The sequence below is a fragment of the Tubulanus polymorphus genome, chromosome 4, assembly GCF_964204645.1.
Source record: "Tubulanus polymorphus chromosome 4, tnTubPoly1.2, whole genome shotgun sequence".
NCBI lineage: Eukaryota > Metazoa > Nemertea > Palaeonemertea > Tubulaniformes > Tubulanidae > Tubulanus > Tubulanus polymorphus.
The window spans coordinates 7,484,391-7,497,780 of NC_134028.1; the positions used below are offsets into that span (position 1 = coordinate 7,484,391).

A 13,390-nucleotide genomic window follows, 5' to 3' on the forward strand; every position below is an offset into this window, starting at 1 on the left:
GCTCGATTGTTTTTTTTTGTCTCCTTTTCGCAATGAAACTAGCACACGGAATCAATGTGTACGCTCGCGGGATTAAGACACGACATCCATTCAACTGAAAGTGCTTCCGCCGAAAAGAATATCATATGTTAAGTTTGATCGTTCTGATGACTTAATTCTTGCAAATTCTGGAGACAGTTTGGTTTATATATATATATATATATATATATATATATATATATATATATATATATATATATATATATATATATATATATATATATATATATATATATATATATATATATATATATATATATATATATATATATATATTTATATATTTATATATATATATGTATATATATATATATATATATATATATATATATATATATATATATATATATATATATATATATATATATATCTCAAAAGGGACGGTCTAGAAAAGCTGAAAGTCCAAGGTCCAGACGAAGAGAAGAGGCATTTTCATAGGCTTTTATAGCGGGCTCCCACCCTCGCCGAAAATTAGCAATTTGCGAGAAAATGAGTGTCAAGTTTGACGCTTAAAACGATATTTGACTTCAGGGAAGGGGCAACCTCAATGAGAGAGCAGGGGTCCGGACCACCCCGAGATCCGCCCCTGTAGAATATGGAATGATAAAAAAGACAAAACTCTTACAACAACACATTTCTAAAAGTACTCGGAATCCAAATGATGGCCGCAAAATAGTCTAACGTTCCCAGTTAAAAATCAAATTTAAGTCGAAATCTAATTCGGAATTCGAATGATTTGTGCTGTGAAATTAATTGACAATAGATATTTCCATTTAATGTATAATACCTAATAATAAGATCTACCGCGTAGATATAAGACGCATTGAAGATATCGATATATCGTAGTAAATTCAAAACAATGAAGTCGTATTTTCATTCAACGTACGTATACAATATAAACAGGGTTGAGTTCACAAGCAAGCAATACACATTCTAGGTATCAGATTCATACAACTATCATCGATTATTTGAATACATCAGGATATAATAAATTGATGGACGGCTGTATCTAATTCATTATTTACGTTTATATATGAATCTACCCGCTACTGATATGCATCGATAAAATCTGACTTAGATGTCACAAAGTTGCGTTACACCCAACCCCTGTTAATATTTCAACTCCAAGTTTAAAACTGCAGTCGTCGAGAAAGCTTCGTTCGGCTCAAGACCCGTTCCGATGCGATGCGTGTTTAATAGCTTCGACCACTCCTATAATCCTTGGTGCGTCGTTGTAGCGTCTGCAATGCCGAGGTTCCTTCTGCGGGGAGATGTAGACTCTTATTGTAGATGTGGCAAATTGAAGTCACAAGGATGTGATATAAGAACAATGAATTATAGATAATTTTGCAAGTCTGTCAAAAGCTCTCCAAACTGACGTAAGCATACTTATCAGAAATGCTAAATAGAGGGAATATTGTATAATTTTAGGACATGATAATAATGATAATAATATTAATGATTTTAAGACAAATGGGGATGATGTAAAGAAAAATGAAAACGCGCTAATGCTATAGAGGCTCTCAGTAGCAGCCACCTGGAAGCATATACGTCGTATCTGAACCACTGCGTGATCGCAAATACCTATATTTATGATATTCAAATTTCAATTAGGCACATATCACGTTTATCATGAACTGATATTGACGCTAATTAACCAAAACCCGAACTCTAGAGAGAGAGAGAGGTACCCTATCGGCGAAAAGTGAACACCACGCGTGGGGACGCATTAGTTACTAGAAGAGTAATATCGCGTTCAGTGAAAAACGTCGTTAAAAGCAATTAGCGGATGGCAGTAGAAGAATGATGCGCGGGGATATTGAACGAGAAACTTGTGGTTGCTATCAACATCCGCCGTAACATCCTCGGTTGATGGATGACCCGTTCTCTACCCGGTTGTTCGCTAAGGTCTAGGTATTTCCGTCGCATGTTGACGCATCAAATTTGTAGGAAGAAGCAGAGACGCGTGTATATAAAATGATGCAACTAGTATCTGCGCTGGGTAAAACAATTTGTTCGTTGTTTTGTCTACGTCCAGATTCGATGACTATGATTTATAATGAAAATGTTCGAAACGCTGTTCGATCTGGTGAGGATAGGGATCAGTAGAAACCCGAGCAGATAGATTTGTTCGAAGATAAAGCACCGACAGAAACTACGATTCATGTTAATGTTTAACATCGGTCTATTACATATTGCCAAGATTTCTTGGGCGGACAGGTTGCCGCTAAGCGGCCATCAGTCTGTATATCTAGCCAATCAGATGCGTAAGCGAATCTGCCGTTAAAAACAGCGCGTCTGATTGGCTTGGACTGGTGGCCGCTTAGTGCCAACCTGTCGGCCCAAGGAAATTTGGGCAATGTAATAGACCAATGACGGGATTGCGGCCAGGGGTTGTTGGCGTGAGCTTTGGCGGGAGGCAATCAAACCCTGGCGCCCTGGCAAGCGAGGATGCGCGGGCGCGTGTAGCAACAAGTGCCACTTCAAGGACTTAGAGAACCTTACTGACCTATGTGCATGATAACTATTTGAGAAAGGCGAATTATTGAGCGCGTTTTGACGACGACGAGTAGATTATCGCGGGATTCTGGAATTCAAAACGCGGATTTGCAAATCCTACGTCCATATGAGGCGTTTTAGTCGCATCAGACCGGGTCAGTATAGGCGACCAAAGATTTACTACCCTGATAAGACGCAGTTTTCCAGTCATTGGAGCTATTTTCCATTCCATATAGTTCCTCTTCAAAATTAGGTTCAGTGACGTTGCCATGGAATGTTGACTGATTACCCATTGCAACGTGAGCCCTTCTTTATACAAATAGAAGTTCATTAAAATAGAATAGCCCCTGGCATTCAAACAAATCTATCTGTAATGCTTAAAAACATCGACTGCTAAATTCACCAATAATGCGCAAGCAAAATTCAGGTAACAATTTCTCAGCTTGCGTCGAGCTGTGAATCTTTTCTTACGCTTCCAGGGACCGGGATTTTGGCTGCACCCAGGGAGAAAGTAAATCGTGTTATGACTTTAACATCGGAGATCAGATTTAACTTCTGAAAGGCTTTTATTGAATAACAAGTCGACGTCTAAATCGCTAAGCTCGTCTATTCTCGGAACACTAGACAAGGCAAAAGATATCGAAGCAAAGGAATAGAATCTAAGCTGGATTTACCGAAAATGAAACGCACCCATTGAAGGAAAAGGGATAATGTTTTTTATACGTTTAATCCAAATCTTACGGTGAAACTCGATCGGAGGTAAACAGGATGAAAAGAATGTACCTCGAACAAGAAAGGTCCTTGGCTCTACGTTGTTCCAAGTGTTCGTTTTAACAGTAACAAGCAATTCGAGAATGTACAACATATTGACATTTTCTTCCAATGCGAAAAAAAGATCTTACTCAATATCTATAAAAACTTCTCTTGTTGATAGATTTCAAACAAGACAAGTGTCTTGAAAGATCGCTTTATCATCGCACGCGCTGAGAAACGTTCGACAGAGGGGCAAGCGTGCACTGTAAGGAATTCGGTATACGTAAAATGATTTTAAAACACATTTTGACCGTGTCGGAAAATAAATAGTATTCGCAATATACATTTCTACATTTCTCACAGTTCATCCCGTTCAGTACGGTCACAATAGTAGTTACTGGTCGTAAACCAGCCGGGCGTTTGGCCATGCGGATATAGGATCTTCGGTTTCTACAGTTAGGTCAGAGGCTCTTTCAATCAACTTTCAGTCACCAAATAACTTCGCAGACGCATTCACGCAGGATATATTATCTTTGATTTGTTTGTCATCTATCTTAGTTTTTTTAGTTATCTAAGATGTTTCCTTTTGATATCAATTCATTAATCCTGTCTGATTTTGTCAAAGTCTGATAAACATGTTAGGTCGTATTGGGCTCGTTGAGCAAATAAGACAAAAATAAATCCACCTTCCCTAAACCGGAAAAAATAGGATGAATAATCGGGATAGACTTTGAAATTTGCTTCTGCCAACATAGAATCCTTCCTTCAAATGCAACCGATTCCGTTTGTACTCTGCTTTTCGAACACTGGGTATATATACACGTACATCTCTTCAGCGCGGGCCAACTATATCATATTTTCTAAGTCATCGGATAGTTAGGTGTTAATAAATAATGGAGATTTGCTGGTTATAGTCGCCTCTTAAAACATAAGAAAAGTTCTTAGTCTATAAAGTATTCATAATGCTCGGCTCGGAACGAAAAAAATGAAATATCGACAATGAATAAAACGTATCTACATTACGTAGATATTTCATCGCGTGAAAAAAAAACAAACTAGATTTACATCATTCCAACGTATTTAAAATAACTTAAGCTATTTGTTAACAAGAAAACTAACTTGAAAGTTTTTTGACGCCTTGAACAATAACAGATTTATTGCTCGAAATTGCAATCAATAGATGATATGATACAAATGATATGATGAGTCCACTGACAACCGGGCCGAGTAATCTTCAGGGTTCTCTTGGAGGGTTCAAGTGGGTATTTTTTCTACCAAATACGTCTACATTTTTACCCGCGATACTACCATCAAAACGACAACTATAGAGAGTCCACTGACGTGTTGCACGTGCTCCCGTCACAGACGCTCCGTCATCGGTGAATGAACTTTATTGAAAAGCTGAAAGTAACTTGGTCTACTTCATCGGTTATGGGTGTGTATAGTTCGGCGATTTTTTTTCTGTTTGTTTAGTAGTTGTTTTTACAGCCCGTGTGGGTAGACCGACTCAAATCGTGCGCAATAACACTTAATTGTAACTGTTAATCGTCAACCATTGATAACACTTGTTCGTGAAGTCGTATAAACCGAGTCGTTTCGACCGGTTTACGACGGTTTTACGACTCCCCGCTCAGCGATACTGCGTTGACGTTGTTACGAGCGACGCATTGTTGCGTGATGACTCCCTGACGTTCCAACGATGCGCCGCGTACACATCTACGTGTTTCACCGTCAGTGTTTTGAAGTACAACCGCGTGTCTATTCTCCAGGGTATATTACATGGCAGAGTGTTTAGTATACAAGTTAGCCAGACGTTTGTGAAATCCGTAAATTCACGCGCGGTCAGCAAACCAGTTTACGAAGTATATATATACGATTTCAATGGTAATAGGTGTTTTAAATGATTTATAACCCAAAATGGTTTCGTCTCGGCCGTCTCGGGGTCTATCGTCTCGAATTTTAGTGGAGATCGCAAATATCATTGTAAATTAGAAATCTTAGATTTTTTAAGAATCTAAATTTTTATTGCCGGGTCCCACAGTCAATACAGGAAATTAGTTTAAATCTTGAGTTTGAAATTAGAGTTGACCATGTCAGAATTTCATGAAAATACATCAGTATCCATTTATTTCTGATAAAATAAGTATAATTTTCTATCGCTTCCTCGCGAAAATCTAATACGAAAATCAAATACGGACTAACACGGATTTTGCGGATGAAATTTTTTCGGATGACATTTGAGTAAAAAGTGCACTTGAACTTCTGACCGTGTCGATCGATACGTTAGACGCAGTCAGAAGGTCAGATCCGCCCTTCGCAGTTTACTTACAAAATACTTGGTCCTGTCTTTTATATATCTCGTCCACTAAACATGGAGATTGACATTCCACTGACATGAATTTCATTGATGAATAATTCACAAATGAGAGAGGTAGAGGCGGTCAGGAAGCGATGAATTCAGTGTCCGCAGTACCGGCACGTATCCCTAGCGCATCGCGTCGTCCAGCCGGTTCAACCGCGTCAATCCTACTTGTTCGGTTCATTCATTATTCAGAATTGCGGAAAATTGTTGAACGGGATTTTAAAGGAAGCGGGCGCGTTGTGTCACGTTTTACTCAGAAAGTGGCTCTGTCTGGTCTTCCTTCTTACTCTTTCCCTTCCCCTCTCTCCCCACTCTATCCCCCGCACATAAAATATTAAATTCACGGGGCTTGGCATTGGACGAATTGGCCAAAACACAAAACAATCAGCTTGGTAAGCTTTAAGGACTTAGTGGACTTAGTCCGCAAACGCAGCTTCAGCCCAGGCGCTTAGATGGCAGCATGAAATATATTTAATTTCCTTGGCATGCCCACGGACGAGGTGGCCGAGTGGTTAAGGCGATGGACTGCTAATTCATTGGGCTCTGCCCGCGTGGGTTCGAATCCCATCCTCGTCGACTGGTTGATAATTTGCCGAAAGCACTATCAGTTTTATATGATTGAAGATTTTCTTATTCTTTTTACTTCAATCGTCAATAGCCGCCGATGATCTCTAGTCTTTCATGATCTCTAGTGTCAGATCGAAACGTCGTTTTTTTTACATGTTAGAAATAAATTCTCGATTTTGAATTCTTTTAGTTGTACATAATGGGCTTTTTTATCTGATTGTCAATAGCCGTATTTGCTGAAATTAATGTCCGGTATACATACACCTTAAACCAGTTAGGAAAAACATTGCTGTACATACATAATTCGAGATCCAAAAATATGATATATTTCACATAGCGATAATGACATCCGATATCATCTTCTTTTAAAACTATTTGTCTCGCTCCAGGAAACGAGTCGTATTCCCTTTTCATCAATAATGAAAATAGTTCATCGCATTTTATCAAACACGTTTGATCGAGATGTATATTTTTCTAGAAACTAAATGCCATAAAATACAACGGTTTATTTGACGTCTAGACTGCTTTTAGTATATAAGCTATAAAGTGGATGTCTGTGTACTGCAATTATCAATTCATATCGTGAATTCATATATTTATTGATACTGTTCTATGGGTTTATGGTTTTGTTTATGCTTATATCTAATATGACGCTAATGTTGACCAGCCTTCGATATATCTATTAGCTCGAGACGGGCTCACGAATAAACACTAAAATCGCATTCTGACATTATATCAACAACCGAAGACTGTGTACATCAGATGGTTTGCTGTATGAGCGCAGCGAAGTAAAACAAGAAAACTAACTTGAAAGTTTATTGACGCTTGAAAAATAACCCATATCTTGCTTGATATCTATCGACACGCATTATTAGGTCTGTAAAATAGATTACGTAATATTAAGGATCAATAAATTAGTTATTTGGATGAATACATCGATAATTACCGGCAACCAGTCTAGCCGGATATATTGATGACGTAGTGCACATCCTCTCAAAAAACAATTACGAAATTCATCAAAAATAAAATGGAAGTTATGAAATAAATTCAATTGCAAAATAAATGCCCAAATTCACCACTTAAATCGTTACTTTGTTTGAAAATCTAATATTGATGTCGTAGTGCGCATCGACTCAGACAGAACCCCTTAACTAACGTCACAATAATTAACTTACTAAGTATCAATGTATATTAACATTATTTTCATGGCGTCAAAAAAATGTTTTTAGAATACCCGTAAACCCTTACATAGGGAGACCTGTAAGTCTAATAGGACAATGTTAGTGACTTTGGATGCCGGATTTAAAACATCATGTTTGATTTGTGCGCACGCATGTTTTAAATGTCTGCGTACGCGTGTTTTTAATGTCACTGACTCCTGACTCCCGAATCGCTCTGTAAAAACCGATATGACGTCACTCATTATAAAGCTGATAAATTACAGTTTGAAATACGGCCAGACACCGTTCGAACTCGAAGTGACCTGGGGATATTTTATACCATCAATTAACATAAAAGGTGGATTCATTACAGCGTTCAGTTATTGATTTTGCGAACGTGGCAAATGAGATTGATGAATTAACGAGGCATTTGACGAATTTCATGCGATTCGAATAATTACTTTGAGATATGTAATTAGTTTTGAACGACGTGTTAACTCGTAATCATGCAAACAATAAGTCAACCATTAATTAATGCGTTTCCATTGGTGCATTCTTGTTAGTGTACATATATCTAGTGATCTAGTAACAGGGATACATTTTCGTATCTTTTTTTTTTAGAAAATGAGAAGTAATCCATTCTCAAATGATTTATTCAGTAAATTATGTAAATTTATGGGAAAAGGGATAAACTGTAAAGGGCGAAGCAGGATTGTTGAATCATTCCGTAAGTGTTCATTTTCTTGTAAATGAGTTATTGTTGAATATAAAGAAAATACGTATCATAGAATTAATGTCATAAATGTTATAAATGAGACGTTGTTAAGTTAAGATTATCGGAAAAATCCTATTCAAGATCTGTTTTTTTTCAGTAGGAAAGTGCCCCTTTTCACAGTTAAGAAGTTCCCCTTTTCTTGAAATAGAACTGCCCCTCAAAAAAGGCTCATGATGGCTGCTTCGGTTCAGTAAAAGAGATGCGCCGATTTCTCTCGTCACACATCCTACACGGATATTGTGAATCTTCTCGACTCAAAAGGCGGTGCGGCTCTACCGGCAGAAAATCCGCCGAGACCCGGTTTCACGACGTTTTATCAGAATGAATGTTGATTATCTAAATCACTGAATTCCCTTATTAGTTTCAAATGTTCGAATCTGTTGGTTAAATGAATTAAAAGGAAACATAAACAATTGCCATTTCCAATTAGGAGGAAATATCTAAATCTGTCTGATGGATATTCCACACTGTGCCGTAATAGATTTATGTTCAGTATATCCGATTTTGAAATATTAGCCGAATACGAACCATGAAAGTATTTCCATAAATATAGACATACCATACAATTAACCCGCTTGCCCCTACACGACCCATCAAACGCGTAATCCGATGATCTTTCATCATCGCTGCGTTTTAGAACTTTATAATTGAATTTCGAAACATGTTGCCGACGATAGATAATTCAGGACACAAGTAGATAATTCAGTATAACGGGTTCAGTGGTGTCTCGAAACGGCTGACAGATTCTCACAGATTTAACTCCGCGTGAAGTCAACCGTCCGCATCAAATTCATTCGTTTCCAATTTCAACTGTGCGCGATAATTGTATAATTACCGACGAGGTATGCGTTCTGTACGATGGTAAATATGTCATTTGAATCTGCAAGTGGGAGGGTATGATTCAATTTCCGATTTCGTGGTATTAATCGTACAGGTTTTACTGAAGGGCTCTAAAGGTATATACCGCTCTCACGCCGTCTCAGGGGACGGTAATAAAGAGTTCCCTGAGGGGTCCAGTGACTTAACTGTAATTCTCGCTCTGTCTCTACAGGACCGTGAGTGTTAGGGTTTCGGTGATCTGCGGAGCCTTACTAAATCGACAGTTACCCTCGCTCAGGGTTTTGACAGATCCCAGACGAGATCGCCGACACAAAATGGTGGCTTTTTTAATCGCAGTTACTGTATGTAGAAGGTCCAGAGGCTTAGGGTATTAGGTTTAGAGGGTGCAGGGGAGGATAAGCATGAGGTTTAGGTAACGTGTAGCAATAGGCCAGGTAATGGCAAGGTATAACGATAAATAGTAAACAAGATGCGTCACCAGCAGTTGCAGCGCTGCGCTAGCAATCACGGCCTTGCGTGTTTGCATTCCAATTTTCGCGATATTTACTTGGAATTTTCTAACAATGGGTTCGCGCATGCGCAGAGAGAAAATCGACCAACGACACTCGCTCAGTATTCTCTACTGGACAGTAGTGAAGGGTTCTGTTGATCAGAGGGTCTATTGACTCCATCCAACCCTTGCTCAGTGTCTACAGGGACAGTAGAGGCGGAGATCTGAGAGTATACTTATATTCAACTATCATCATTACTCAGCCTCAAAAAGAAAGAGTTCTGTTGATCTGAGGGTCATGACTCCACTGTCACCCTAGCTCTGTCTACAGGACGTAGTCAAGGGTTCTGTTCATCTGAGGCTCTATTGACTCTCACTCTCACTTATTCTCTGAAGGAAAGGGTCCCATTGATAAGAGGGGTCTTACTGACTTGGCGGCCACCCTCAGTCAATCTCTACAGTATAGTAGGAGTGGATTTAGGGGGGTGGTCTTGGGGATCCGCATCCCTGATCCGAGTGTCTATTGACCCCACTGTTACCCTTGCTCAGTGTCTACAGGGACAATAAAGACAAAGGTTGAGTGTAATACTCGACTCTCATCGTTACTCAGTCTCTGAAGGAAAGGGTTCTGTTAATCTGAGGGTCTACCAACTCGACTATCGCCCTCGCTCTGACTACAGGACAGTAGAGAAGAGATGTGAGGGTACACTTATCATCATTACTCAAGTCTTTGAAGGAAAGGGCTCTGATGATCAGAGGGGCCTCGCTGACTTGACGGTCAACCTCGTCCAGTCCCGGCCGGACAGAAGTGTCAGAAGTACGTTGACCCGATGACTCTATACTAACTGCATGTGACTCTCACACTGTCCGTACAAGCAGCACGTGGAAGGGTTGGTTCCGTCGAGCGGGCCGTCACTTTCGCAATGATTTATACGCGAATCGGCTTTCATTATAACGGTAATTTATCAGGAAACATCCGACTATTCAATTTTATGGGAGAAAAAATAATAATTAATTTATCTAGATATAATTAGACGTTACGTGACATTTCACGCGGATGTCGGAATAAATCAATCAATCCGTCTGCGGAGCTGATCTATCAACATCCGGTGACGTGAATCGTCAGAGTAACGCGAGCATATAGACTCAAATCGTGTCGCTTCTCTCCCCGCCCGTTGTCAGGACACATACACCCAGATAATCTCATTGTATCTTAAATTTCAAAATCACTTCTACGAACATGCTAGAAAATAGGGTGGATTCCGTGCTATTTTTGGGGCAAAAGAGAAGGACGTACCCGCGCTACGGAAACGATGAGGAGGCCTCCAGTTTTCGTATTCCAACTCAACAAGTTCATGTCGACATATCACGATACATCGCGACATGAATATGTCGACTTATCGTGACGTTTTGACGACATTTTCGTTTTGTCAAGCATTTTCCTCGCGACAAGTCGACATTTTGACGACATATCGAAATCTACGTATAGGAGGATGCCGGAAATGACGCCTTGAAAGTCAGTCGTCATGAATACGTCGTCACAAATATGAAGACAAGACAGCGACTGATATCGTGAAAACCCCAACAAGATGAAAAAAACTAGGAATCTAGAGAATCTGTCGTTTCGGCATTTTCATAGCTTTTTCATCTTATTTTGGGTTTTTCACTTTACTCAGGGGTTATGTTTGATTTATGAATTGAAAAAATAGTGAGTAACATCCCTTCGGCCACCAGCGATATTCGCCCTGTTCGAGTGACAGATAATTTTTGTGTCTTTGTTAGTTTTTTGACAGTGTTGTTATGTGCGCTGCACTTCAATTCAGACAACAAGGCTCTTTCTTTCGACGTATACGTTTTTTTACGGACATCGCTGGTTCGAATCTCTAGAGTGCGCCATATAGCAGCGGCTTTTTTAAAACTCCATACGACCAGTAGTGGATCTCGCCGTTCGATGCGACGGGTATAAAAATAACGTTTCCTATACCCGCGACGCAGCGTCCAACTCAGGAAATCACGTATCGGGATTCCACGCGGTGGTTATCGCAATCTATAACCGTCGATGTACACCGGGACGAATCGAGATCAGTTTTGAATGAGATACGCACACGACACGCGAGTTTTGTCACAGCCAAGGGAAGCGCACTTCCTTCAGGACGAAATGTGTCAAGTCCATAATTCCATTCAAGACATTCGTTGGCGAATTCTGCCTTCTTCCAGTCTGTCGACTAAATCGCCTTCCGTACTATTATCCAGTCACATAGACTTAAACGATACGTATCAAAGCACGAATATTATTTTAAGCTTACAACTTGCTGCGTACTGTTTCATCCGACGTCATCTCATCGGATCAATGGTAAGAGAGCATTTTCTTACGCAATAATAACTAGAGCGTCGGTCGGCATTCAACCCACCCCCTGCCGATCATCGCAAACATTTCTCAGTTCGGTATTTTGAATATTTGGAGATTGGGCGGGTCCAGACGGGAGCGCAAGGAGCACGTGCTGCCATCGCAATTTTCCCGCGCCCTTTTGAAAATACAACGGCATTTTATTTCAAGGAACTTTTTAGACCCACAACTAATAGAACAATAGTCCACAGCGCAGGATTTAGCTCATATTCTCTCAAAAGTCACTGACGTATACCTAGAAATTGTATGACAATGCACTGGATATTTAAAAATTTTTAAGACCCTGTTTTTGGCTTGGCGCTCGGCTCGCACAGCGTGAAAACTTTTTACTTTAATGCCCATTTCATTTCTTTGTGCCCCTGTCAACGTCTATACCCTTGGATCCGCCGGCCTGTTATCACTATGAAACGGCAAGGAATAGCTCTGAACGCGTTTCCCTGAAAGTGCACGCAAGTACAGGAATCTTCTACACGGAGGAAACTCAAGATCTATCTGACTGTGCAGTGTCTGCATTTTGTCCCTTCTACTACTCAATAATCAATGTTAATATATTTTCCGATGAAAAAGTCCACACTTTAGAAAAATGAAGATCAACAGTTCGCAAGACTCGGAACGTTTTTATATTTGTCGTGCAGAAGGGTTCGACGCGCGCACGTTTCAGGGCGGGGTTATATTGTCACCGAACTGGTTGCTTTAGCACGCAATGTGGCGGACAAAAAGAATCTATCGTGATGGATATTTTAGCCTCGTGGGTTAGGCCGACATTTGATAGAATTTCGCGCAGAGCAAAATTCAATGCACGTTCGTCAGACGAGGGAAGTTACAATTCAATAACGCGACAAGACACAACTCGGAAAAAATGACCACACCAGAACACCGCGTGTTTCTGCTGTTAAAAGTCAAAATATTGTATCAATCGCAGACGATGACGACGACGACGACGATGACGCAGAGGACGCAATGTATACTGTGAAATCGAGCCCCGCTATAAAGGCAAGCATGAGCTCCGTGAACCTCTCACGTTGACCAAAATGGACTATGCTGCACAACTCAACCATATTCTCTCTCAACCCGTGTTTGCCATTCATTAATTAACCCACCAAAATAGCCAGAAACACTTGAGAAAATCCGATATTGCTTACAGATCAAGGTAGACAGTTGCACCGACAATACTTAGATTTATTGCCACTGCACCTACCCACGCTATAGTGTTAAGGGCCTACTTCAACGGATTGGAAATCCACTGTACGCGCATTTATGTCTAGATGAAAATAGTCTTTCCGTCTATTGATTTCTCTGACATATTCCAATTAATCTGATAAGTGAAGTTAAATCGATGAGATGAAAATGTGTTTGAAAGCACACTTGACAAAAGCAAGTGCATTTGCATATAACACACTTTCTAGCACCAGCGAGGATGTGCTTGTCGGTGGTATTAACTATGTTGCCAGGCCCGGGAGCGGGTCTCGTGCCAAGGAACTGCGAGTATAATCTGATA

General features: G+C 40.0%; 1 protein-coding gene and 1 non-coding gene across 7 annotated transcripts in view; one reads left to right on the top strand and one right to left on the bottom strand.

The window, feature by feature from the left end:
- LOC141903736 (allatostatin-A receptor-like) overlaps positions 1–13,390 on the bottom strand; it is a 149,060-nt gene that overhangs the window by 68,480 nt on the left and 67,190 nt on the right. The window lies entirely within an intron of this gene.
- Positions 6,148–6,229, top strand: Trnas-gcu (transfer RNA serine (anticodon GCU)). Its single transcript has one exon. It is a non-coding gene; the product is annotated as a tRNA-Ser (tRNA).